The sequence below is a fragment of the Lygodium microphyllum genome, chromosome 7 (assembly GCF_053477565.2).
Source record: "Lygodium microphyllum isolate KBCC chromosome 7, Lygodium_microphyllum_v1.1.10, whole genome shotgun sequence".
Lineage (NCBI taxonomy): Eukaryota > Viridiplantae > Streptophyta > Polypodiopsida > Schizaeales > Lygodiaceae > Lygodium > Lygodium microphyllum.
In genome coordinates, this window is record NC_141141.1 from 53,925,470 (window position 1) to 53,937,639 (window position 12,170).

Sequence of the window (12,170 nt, forward strand, 5' to 3'; positions counted from 1 at the left end):
TCGTGGTCATTGTGGTCATGGTGGTCGTGGTTGTGGTCGTGGTCATGGCCATAATCATGGTCGTGGTCGTGGTTGTAGTCGTAGTCGTGGTTGTGGTCTTAGTCATAACATAGAAAAAGAGAGAGAGATGGAAGGAGAGGATAACAATTTAAGAAAGAAAATAAAAGAGAGGGATGGAAGGAGAGGATAAAAATTTAAGAAAGAAAAAAAGAATGATAATAAAAACAAATTGTTTGTCGTAACGTAGACAAAATGGAAAACGATGAAGGTCCTATTGTTCAAGATTGCGAGGCTTATCTTAATCAGCATGTCCCATGTCCTTGCTCTCAATGCAAGCTGGCAATTAGACGAAAACGTCGATTGTCTATAGAACACGTATGACAATTTGGCGAGTTTCAATCTGAGATCATTAATCAGGCGATTGCGGATTTTCAGCAAACGGTAAGAAAAGTTAATATAAATCATGCATTGTACTCGCAAGCTAATTGAATACCATATACAATAAGATTGGGTATGGTTGGAAAATTTTCTATCCAGGTAGGTGACCTCTCATCCCAAGGAGGAGTGCACCCTTTGCGGCCAATTAGAAGAGTTCGTGGGCATGTGATGGATGGAGTGCATGAGCTAATCCACCACTTGCAAGGCCAATCTATACTGTCAATGCCAGAGGAGACAGGCAGCCTTCCAGACCTACCTACAATCTTGGAGTGTGAGATGGAGGCAATGATCGATGCATTGATTCCCATGGATATCGAGAAGACACTGCTTGCACTCTTAAGTGTGCAAGCAAAATACAAGTGGAGCGATGCGATTGTGACCGAGTTGTTCAGGTATCTTGTACATCCACTTCGTTGATTTTTTTTCGGTGCTATTATAAAAAACATTTGTGCTTTTTCAAGGTGTTTTATGATTTTTTTCAGGTTATTGAAATATCATATATTACTATCTACAAATATCATGCATGAGTCTCGTGATGATGCACGACATGTTTTACGAAAGCTTGGCATGGACTACAACAACATCCATGGATGTATCAACGATTGCATACTGTTTCGAGGAGAATACGAGACTATGGAGACATGTCCAAAGTGTGGTGCTCAGAGGTATCGACAGGACTTGCAAGGGCAAACCATCCCTCAAAAAGTTCTCAGACACTTTTCGCTTATCCCCCACATAAACCACATGTTTCGTACGTCCGCCATGGCAAGCTTGACAACGTCGCATGTGCAGAATAGGTCCACGGCTGGAGTTCAACGAATATCAGTGGATTCACGTGTATGGAGCCACATTGACTCTACCTTCCCAGGCTTTTTCTGAGAGCCAAGGAATCTTCGGCTCGGTCTTGCAATGGATGGCGTGAACCCATTCGGTCTGCACTCAACTTCTTACAGTGTGTGGCCCATAGTCCTTGTAAACTACAATATCCCTCCATGGCTTTCTACGAAAAATGGACATCTCATCCTTAGCTTACTTGTCCTCGGCCGTTACAAAGTCAAAAATATGGATGTGTATCTTCATCCATTAGTTGATGAGCTTAAGATTTTGTGGGAGGAGAGGGTCACCATGCAAGATATGAGCAAGCGCGATGGTTGGCGGTCTGCCAATATTCGAGCCATTCTCATGTGGACGATGCATGACTTTCCGGGATTTGGAGAGTACTCAAGTAAATAGTCTTCCTTTCTCATTGGTAATATCTATATTTTATCTCATTCAAGCTTGTATTCACTGGGTCGTGGTGTTGGAACAGGTCTGGTTACCTCGGGTTATCATGCATGTCCATTGTACGGGCCACAGTTAGACTCCCGAAGGTCACAAACCATGAAGAAGATTGTATATCAAGGACACGTTGCTTTCTTGCCAGAGGATCATGAACTCAAGGAAGGGTTTTCTTGGACGACCTCCAACACGTATGAACACTGCAAGCTGGTACGAGCTGAAAATGGTCCAGGCGGAGTCACATCCAAACGGAATGCGACGGTTCTCAGTTTTCTACGAGTTGCCATATTGGACCCACTTACAGGTCAAGCACTTGTTGGATCCCATGCATATTTTCAAGAATGTGGGCAGCTTGCTATGGGACCACATCACAAGAAAGAGACACTATAGGGGCATGAATGGATTTGAAGGAGGTAGGTAAGATGGAGGCGCTTTGACCCAGTCGAGTGAGTGCTGATGGTCCCATGCAGCTACCTCGCGCTCCTTGGGTTTTGTCCACTAAAGAAGAGCGCATTGTGAAGCAAGTAGTCAAGTCTATCCGCACTCCGATGGGTATGATGTGTTCTCTCAGGTCTGCATTTTCTAAAGACGACCAATTATCAGGGCTAAAATCCCATGACTGGCATAAGATATGTCAGGTTTGTACTACGAATGGATTGTAACTGGCGTGCGCATTTTTGGAGCCCCAAGAGGAACACCAAGGAAAAGGGAATTCTCTTGCAAGAAAATCTATCTTGCAACATCAACAAGCTTTTATTTCATTCTTTTGGTCATCAAAACAAAGAAAACAACAATTCTTCACACAGCATCATAGTAGATATCTCCCAGGGATTTGATAGAATCAACTATAATCTTCAACATCTTCATAAAATACTTCAATATAGCAAAGAACACAAAGGGATGAACCATCTTTGAATGGAAATCAATCACATAGTATTCATCTTCAATGTCTTCATAGTTCTCTCTCTCAATCTCTCATATACAGTTACACTGTTTTGATAGACTTGACTATCTCTGACTCTCTCTCCCTCTCTCTCTCAATAGTATATCATATCCTCACTAAAATACTCTCATAATAACTCTCAATAATCCTTCTTAGGTCGTGGATGCACCTCCCAAGAGGTATGTCTAACAATGTCTTTTCACAGCTCACTACTGTCACAGTCACTTAGTCTTCTCTTCAGTCTTCAGCAGCTGCTTCTTCCACTTGTTTTAGCTCTTTTGAACTTAGATTCATCCTTTCCAAAGGTTAGAAAACTTTTCCAAAGTCACACATACATTCTACAGAATACTTACAGAAGGTCTACAAAACAGTTACAGTACAGCACCAAAGCAGCTATAGTACAGAGACAGAGCAGCTACAGAGGCTCTACAAAGGGTCTACAGAAGGTCATCATAACCTTATAACTCATACTCAAACCATTCCAAAATATCAAACACTATTCAATAGGCTTCCAAAAGATCTCAATCTTCATCAATCATCAATCCATGCTTCATACAGAAGAAAATCAAAACAAAATAGAAGCTATACAGAAGATATACAGAACCAATCAGAACCTCAACAGAACCTACCAGAACATCATAAAGCTTCATATCTCCACTGAGAATCATCATGAACTTCCAAAATATAATCAATATCATCCAAAACACTCTCAAATACTTTCATTAACAACCATACATCACTCTAAATTCATCAAAAATCAATCATTCAGTCCTTAAAAACAACAAAAATCAGTCAAAAATTCAATCTTTTTCCACTCTTAACATATCCCCACACTTAGAAAGGAAGCGTCCTCGTGACCTAAGGAAAAGAAGAATATAAGTTCATTAAAGAGCTCAATTTTATCTTCTGTCAGATCTTCAATAATCTTGCTAATCCACGACGCCAACTTATCACCTGTATCTGATAGAAATTACTACTAAAGGAAAACTTTCATTATTCAATAACTCATCTGATTAATAATTTAAAAAGCCATAACAAATTTGTAAAGGATATAAGAGGTTCTCTTCAGCTTTCCACCATAGGCTTTCCATCCACCAGCAATCGTTTGAAAAGAGCTCTCGAACAAAGTATTCTCAATCAGTACAAACTCATCACACACAATTATTACAACACATAACACACACTAACACAACCATCTGAATGACACCTCCAAAAAGAGATATATATCATTAAGAATCATTCAAGATACATTGCAAAGGCATCAATGAAGATGATCCCTTTTGAAGGCTTGGTGGTTTCGAAAACGATCCATGGAGAAGGATTCATCTACAAATGTCTTTGGAGGATTTTGAAAGATCTGCAGGTAGCACATCCTTTCTAGCAAAACAAGGTATCTGCTAAGGAGACATAGGGCATGAAAGTATAGGGCATCTAACTGGTGGGAGTCAATGTTCACATTTACATTCATACAAAGTTTTGGAATGGCCTTTTAATCATTATGGGAATGCCTATGCATGTATGCTAGGTATCAAGCAAAATGAGCTGTCAATTTCATCAAAGGATCTAGAGATTGTGAATATTGATGAGCAAAATGAAGGTAGTTCTGGTATGCTTGACTAGCAGTTGTCTAATCTCCTGAAATTATTGGCCAGTTTATCTGAGGTCCTGTAAGAGAATCAGTCGAGCTCCATCCTCTTCTTCTAGGAATCTGCTGATCAAACCCTTCATATTCACTAACCAACTAAGGGGGTTGAGAGATAGAAGTGGAAAGAGAGGGAAGTGAAATAAGTAAAAGTGGATGAAGAGATGGGTAGGCAAAATCATAAAAGGAGGAATAAGTTAAAGAAGTGGCTGAAAATTTTAGGTAATCAGTTAGGAAGGGTGTCAATTGATAAATAGGAAAGGTAGAAGGTATATGGATAGATGGAGAAGGGCATGGTGGAGAAGGGAAAAATACTCTATCTTCGATAAAAGAGCAATAGGTAAATATGGAAATTTGAGGAAAAGATTGAGGTTGGAAAAGAAGGGGTAATATTTCTGTTGAATTGGTTTGATAAAGGGAAAAATAGGTATCATAGCGGTGAGCCATTTGTTGGTAGTACAGTAGGCTAGGAACAGAGGGACCTAAAATAAATCTTCTCTGATAGGCATAAAAAAAGGTTGAATCAAATGGATGGTTTTTGGAAAGGTGAGCTGAGAGATCCACCCTCAGTTGGTTAGTGCTCTGTACATAGGTAGAAGCTGTGTTCTGATGTTGATTCAAGACCACATAATCAATCATTGAGTGCAAGGAATTATCAGGGCAAGTAGCCACTTTTGAGGAGTAACTCTGGAACATGTCATCTATTCGCAACTCCAAATAGTTGACATATAAAATAGCTTGTAAAACCACGTCTCCCACATACCAAGCCATATCTACTTCATTTGGAATCAACATATCTCCCCGTAGATACATATATGACAGCAACATGGTATCCATTGTCACAAAATCTTCAAACACCATACGAACCACTTCTCTTAGTAACTTAGGAGACCAAGCCCCACTCTAGCCATCCTCTGGAAGAGGAAGATCCATCGTTGAAAGCTTCATGTAAAAGGCCAACTTCTACAATTGATAGTGGACAAAGAAAGAATGGTCCAGAGGAACATATTCCTGGAAATGCTCAAATGTAGACCATAGCAAATCTATCCTGGACTGCAATCGTTCCACTTTATCTTGGAATAAAGGACACAAGGTAGCCTGTCTTTGGAGAACTGCCAAGTCCTGCTTTGAGAGAGAAGGGATCAGTGGAACATGAGGGCTTGGAGGAACAGATCGTGACTGTGCCAGTTGGTCTTGCAACTGCTTGATTTGGAAAGCTTGCGATTCCACTGTGTCAGTAGCAGTCTGTAAGGCTGAGAGTTTTACATCTAAAAGAGTTTAAAACTCTTGCGCTTTTTTGGACATCCTCTCTTTCTCCTCGGAGATTTTAGTGACCTCTGATTGAGCTTCTGTTAACTGAAAATTCAAAGAAGATATCTCTTCTCTTTGGGTCTCAATCAGTTGGGTTTGTTGCTCCATCTGCTTAAACAGATCTGCTAGTGTGTCTTTAGCAGAGGCTAACTCTGATGTTGCCTTATGCAACTGGTCTTTGGACTACATCAGTTCTTCATAAAAGGAAGCATACAGCTATTGAACACAGGCTGTCACTGAAAGTTCAATCGAACTCTAGATGAATTTACAGAGCAATGGAATGGCATCCCCCGACACTAAACTGTTCAGTGAAGGGACTGATATGTCCAAGGAACCCTCTCTATGTGCCCTGAACAGGTTGTTACATGTGAGATAAGCAAGAAGGTCATTGCCAGATGTAGCAGGAATTGTAACTGAAGGAGCTTTATCGGCCACCTGCTTCAAGCGCTTTCACTGAATGACCAGGGGAGGAGGAGAATCCAGATCCTCTATATCAATAGGTTCTGACTCTTCTGAAGGTGGTGGAGGAGGTACTGGATCAGATGGAGGAGGTGGAAGCACACCCTTCTTTAAGCCCGAGTATGTCAAGAAAGCATACAGGTAGGAGCCATAGGTAACATTTGTGACATTGCCTCTAGTTACTTTGACGAAATGTTGATCCATCTTTGTGAGTAGGTAAGTGCTCCAATCAATAGCTACTCTTTTTAACACCATCCGAGAAGCTGTAAAAAACTTTCTTGACATCCACAGGATCAGTGATCATGGAAAAGGAAACTCCTAAAGTGTTGATCACTTTCTTGACATCCAGAATTTCCTTGGTTTGCTTCTGTAACAGCTTGAAAATCTTATCGATGGAGAATAGTTGTCTAGATGTAACAAAGGGCTCTCCTTTGTAGGGAAGAGACAAAGCCTTCCCTAACCCTCGGGGTGTCAATGTCATGGAAGTACCATGGACCAGTCCCGACTTCTTGCTGTATGAAGCAAGGAACACATCACACATGGATGGATCTTCTGGAATCAAGGGAAATGAGGCAGCCACGAAAGTCGTGAGTCCTGTCTTCGCGATAGGCTCAAAAGTGAGTAGGGAAGAGTAATCCCTACTAACCAGCGGGATATACTGGATAGGAGGAGAAGTGTGAGGTGCCATTCAGATGGAAAACACACACACCACAACACAGACAATCACAAAGAATGCCTGCAAAACAACCAAAAGGCTATAAAAAAGAAATCAATCAAAAAGAAGGACACATATGCATACATAGATGTAACTAACCCATTTACCACCCTAGACAATACACAGCCTAGAAAAAATTCGGCATGACCTCTACACATATGCGACCGAAAACTTCATGCGATGCAACAAACATGCACCCAAATCCCCGTTTCAGGCAAGAAAGAAAGAAAGAACTACACACCGTACCCATAATCGTAACACATAGACAAATCAGACTACCAAAAAAATGTACATCAAGACTTGACCATAACCTGGACCATCAGTGTCAACTAAAAGACTTTTGCGCGCCCATCCCACGAAGCAGGTTTATTAAAAAGGGAAAAAAAAGTGCAATGAGGGGGAATTATTTTAATGGAGGGTTCATTTTAAGAAATTAGTAACAATGGGTGATATTTTATTAGGTTATAAACCTTAATAAGAAAACGACGGTTCCTTCTTAAAAATGTTAATTACAAATTATTATGGTAAAACGGTGCTTTAGCGCAACCCGAACTACGATTTCTAGACTGGGTCTCTAAATGCAAATTCCTTAATTAAAAATTAATAGTGATGTGGAGCGTTTTTTTGCCAGTACGTGCTTCTTCATGACGGTTGGTTCATTTTTATGAACAATTGAGGTGCCTCTTAAGCGCACGTAGTGCGTGTAAAGTGAATGGCTGGTTGATTTTTAAATTATTAAATGGTGTGTTTAGCGCGAATGCACGTGGAAAATGTGGGTGAATAAATAGTTCATTTTAGCAATTAATTGTGATTAAGGGGGTAATGAAAATAAATAAATCTCAAAAAATAAATACCTGGTAGGGGTGTGTATACAATGGCCTGAAGGTGCACGGAGGAGTCCCCCAAAAGCAATGAATCCAGTCAAACAAAAAATAAAACACCTTAGTGTATTTGGTGATTCGTATTTTATTTTTATTTTTAAAAATTTTGTATTGTGTTTGTTTTGTATTTATTGTTTAGTTTGGTTTATTTGTTTTTGTTTTGTCTTGTTTTGTTTTTATTTTTTTAAAATTATTTTTTGTGTTTTTTTGTTTTCTTTAATAATAATAATTAAATCAAGATATATAGCACATGGATATGTGATGAAGGGGAAAAAAATAAAATTTCAGTCAGTTAGGAAATATCCACAATTTATGTTAATTTAACCAGGATTTTTAGATGGTTTGTAGGATTTAAAATGAATTTTTATGATGGTTTTTGTGCTTCAAAAAAATATTTTTGTCTTTTATGAAAATATTTTTTAAAGTGAAAAATTAGTAGAAAAAGAGCAGAGGGGTGTGTGGAATTTTTTGAGATTTTTCTGAATTTATTTATGTATCTTTACTCATTTTAAAAGAATTTTATCCATTTTTAATGTAATTTTGAATGAATATTCATAATTAATTTTTTTGGAATTTATTTATTTTAATTTCCACCTGGCAAATATTCTAAATAATTACAAAAATATGGGAAAATTTTTAGAGATTTTTTTTTGAATTTAAATGAATTTTTGAAATTAACTAAATCAATTAAATGATGTAAATCAAGTTAGTTGGGTAAGTAAGGTCAAGTCAAGTTAGTCTTAGTAAGTCAGTTAAGTCAGGGTAAGTCAAGTCTGGTTTGGTTTGGTTAGTCAGGGTTGATTAGGTTAGTTTGAGTTAGTTTAGGCTAGTTAGGTCAATTAAGTTAGTCTAGGTTGGTTAGTCCAGTTAAGGTAGTTAGTCAAATCCTAACTAACTGGGGTTCAGTTAGTAAAGGTGGAAACTAACTAGGGGTTAAGTTAGTGGGGGTAACTAACTTGGGTCAATTAACTAGGGTCAACTAACCCTAGGTTAGGTTAGTGGGGGGTGGATTTAACCTGAGTTAGGTTAGTGATACTAACTACAGTTAGGTTAGTAGGGACTAACCCTAGTTAGGTTAGTGAGGACCTAACTACAGTTAGGTTAGTTGGGACTAACCCTAGTTAGGTTAGTGACTAACTCTAGGTAGGTTAGGTTAGGACTAACTAAGGTTAGGTTAGGTTAACTGTAGTGGGGTTAAGTTAACTAAAGTTAGGTTAGTTTAACTAAAGTTGGGTTAGTTACTAACCTGGCAGTTAGATGGTGGGAGGAGGAGGAGGAGGTGGTAGGAAGCAGCGCCGGCGCGGGGCACAAGGGAGGCGATGGAGCAAGGAGGCAACACCGGCGGCGGTGGGCGATGTTGGTGAAGACAACCACGGCGCAGGTGCTGTTGGCGGAGACGACCACTGTAGTTAGTGAGGACCTAACTACAATTAGGTTAGTTGGAACTAACCCTAGTTAGGTTAGTGAGGACCTAACTACAGTTAGGTTAGTTGGGACTAACCCTAGATAGGTTAGTGACTAACTCTAGGTAGGTTAGGTTAGGACTAACTAAGGTTAGGTTAGGTTAACTGTAGTGGGGTTAAGTTAACTAAAGTTAGGTTAATTTAACTAAAGTTAGGTTAGTTTAACTAAAGTTAGGTTAGTTTAACTAAAGTTGGGTTAGTTACTAACCTGGCAGTTAGATGGTGGGAGGAGGAGGAGGAGGTGGTAGGAAGCAGTGCCGGCACGAGGGCACAAGAGAGGCGATGGAGCGAGGAGGCAACACCGGTGCGTGCGCTGTTGGCGGAGACGACCACGACAGCGGGCGGCAAGAGGCAGTGTCGACGACTGAGGGCGTGTCAAGCATTGGAGGAAGCGAGGTTGGAAGCGAAGGAGGTTGGAGGAGGCGCTGGTGGTTAGTGGTGGAGTGGAGGGCGGAGGCGAGAGACTTGACGGGCACGCACGGGGCGACGGTGGAGGGTGGGGAGGAGGAAGAAGAGGAGTCGGAGGTGAAGGAGGCGACCGCAAGCGGTGAGGGCGGCGGCTGGAGGAGGAGGCTGGGTGAGAGGGAAGGCGGCCAAGGAGAGGCGCAGGCGGCCGAAAAGAGGGTGCAGGCGGCCGCTGACAGGAGTGGAGGAGGGAAGAAGGAGGAGAAGGAAGAAGAAAAGGAGGGGGAGGAGGAATGAAGAGGAAGGAGAAGGGAAGGAGGAGAGGAAGGGGAGGAAGAAGGGAGGAAGGAAGGAAAGAAGAGGAAGGAGAAGGAGAGGAAGGGGAGGAAGAAGCGTCGGCCGACAGGTAGGTGGTTTTTTTTTTTCTTCTTCTTCTTTTCTTTTTTTCCTTTGTGATTTGGTTGTTGTTGTCTGCCTTTTTTTTTCTCTTTTTTGTTTTTTCTTTGGTTTTCTTGCTATAATGAAAACGTATTGTTGTTTCTTGTTTTTTTCTTGGTAAAAATTAAGGTTTTTTCTTTTTTTTTAAATGGTGATTTTTTAAAAAATGTATTATTATGATTATATAGTTGAGTGTATTTTTTAATCTTTTTTTTCTCGTCTTGCTTCTTCGTGTTGTGGCCGTGTTGTTTGTTTTTTTTTTCTTTTTCGTTGTCTTGTTCGAGGTAGGGGTTTTTTTTCCTCTTTCTTACTATGTGTGTTTTTTTTGTTTTTGTTTAATGGAAAAAGAAAATTAAAAATAAAATTTGCACGGGCCGGGGTAAAAAATTTCTTGCAGTGACGAGGTCAAACGGCAAGGGCAGGGAGCACTGGCCACAGATGCCACGGGGGCGTCCCGAGGCGCATAAAACCAAAAACAAGGTCATTCACACGCGAGGCGAGAAACGCGGTTAACGTGAAAAATGAAGAAAAATTAATAAAATCCAAACCATTTGTCGGATCAAAAATCGGTAAAAAGGAAAAATGGGCCAAGAGATGAGGGGAAAAGGTTGGAAACATGCAACATGGGTTCCAGGACAAAATCAGGGTGTTCACATGGAAAAAACGCAAAAAACAAACCCGAAAACACATACGGGCATTAATATCAGAAAATCCGCACATTAGAACGAAGTGCAAAAAGAAAGAAAAGTGTGCAAAACAATGTGTCCAACAATCCTATCATGAGAAAACACAGTTTCAAGCGAGATGGGATGCATTCACATGGGAAAAACCCCAAAAATGGGCCAAAAAATGGACTCAGAAATTAATATGAAAAGAGCCGTGCATTGGAATAGTAGGTGGTAAAAAGGAAAAATATCTAAAGAAATGGAATTCATAGGACTGGTGCATCAAAACTCAGTTTGGGGAAAATTAGGATGGGTTCACGTGGAAAAAACACAAAAAATGCATTTGAAAACACTCGAAAAAATTAGTAACTAAAAATCCAACAGTCAGAAGAGGGGGGAGGGAAAAGGAAAAAGTGGGGAAAAGGCTAGCAGGAGACAACTGTCAAATCAAAATGGAATTCCGGTGAAAATAGGGCATGTTCACATGGAAAAACGTGAAAAATAGGCACGAAAAAGGTCCGAAAATCCAAAAAAATTAATAACGGATGAACTGTGAATTGAAATGACATGGAATTAAAAGGAAAAATGTGAAGGAGAATGGGTAGGACAGGGTTGGTGCATCAAATCAGGGTTGCGAAGCAATAAAGATGTGTTCACATGGAAAACCGTCCCATTTACGAGAATCGCTTCAAAAATTAATAACTTGAAAATAGTCTGTCGGAACAGGGGTTGGTAAAAAGGAAAAATAGGAAATTTGAAGGGACGAATAGGACTGTAAGGTTGAATTGAGTTTCCGGTGAACGTAAGATCCGTTCGTATGAAAGAAGCGCAAAACCTAGAACAAGGACAAACGATCAAGGAACAACCCCTAGGACAGGGTGAAATAGAACGAAAGGGTGGGGAAGGGACCCCACCAGGGTAAAATGAAATCACGGCATAGATGCATGAGCATAACAGGGTGTATGCATGGGGGTATGCAACATGGACACGTAGGGATGCGTACCCACACTTAAGACCTTAGCAGGAAGGTTAAACCAAACTTCATGGACTTGGTACCTCCCGTCAGACCAACCAGGACATCCCCACACTTAAAACATGACCAGTACTGAGAAACAAAAGGTGTATGGTTAGAAAAACTTGGCCCATATTGCCAAGGAGGAATGTTGACTATCGAGGTTGTGTCTAGAGGCGTCGTCAGCTGGAGGTAACAAAGTATCTTCACAGCATGTGTCCTTTGTCCTTCGTGGCAAGGACCATGTACCAGCACCCAGGGAGATAGCTGGTTGAAGGAATCATAGGAAATTCTTCGATGGCGAGGGATATTGCACTCAACTCACGATCACTCAAATGGAATGAAAAAACTATCACTCGCCCCATTACTAATATCACTCGAGGAAATAAGGATGAAACCCATAGCTCACACTCGATTTAGGTATCGACAAAGGAATGATGTAGAGGGAGTATGCAAGGGTGCACAATTGATGGTGCATCAGTGCATCCTACCCATCTAGCATAGGTGCAAGGAGAAAGGC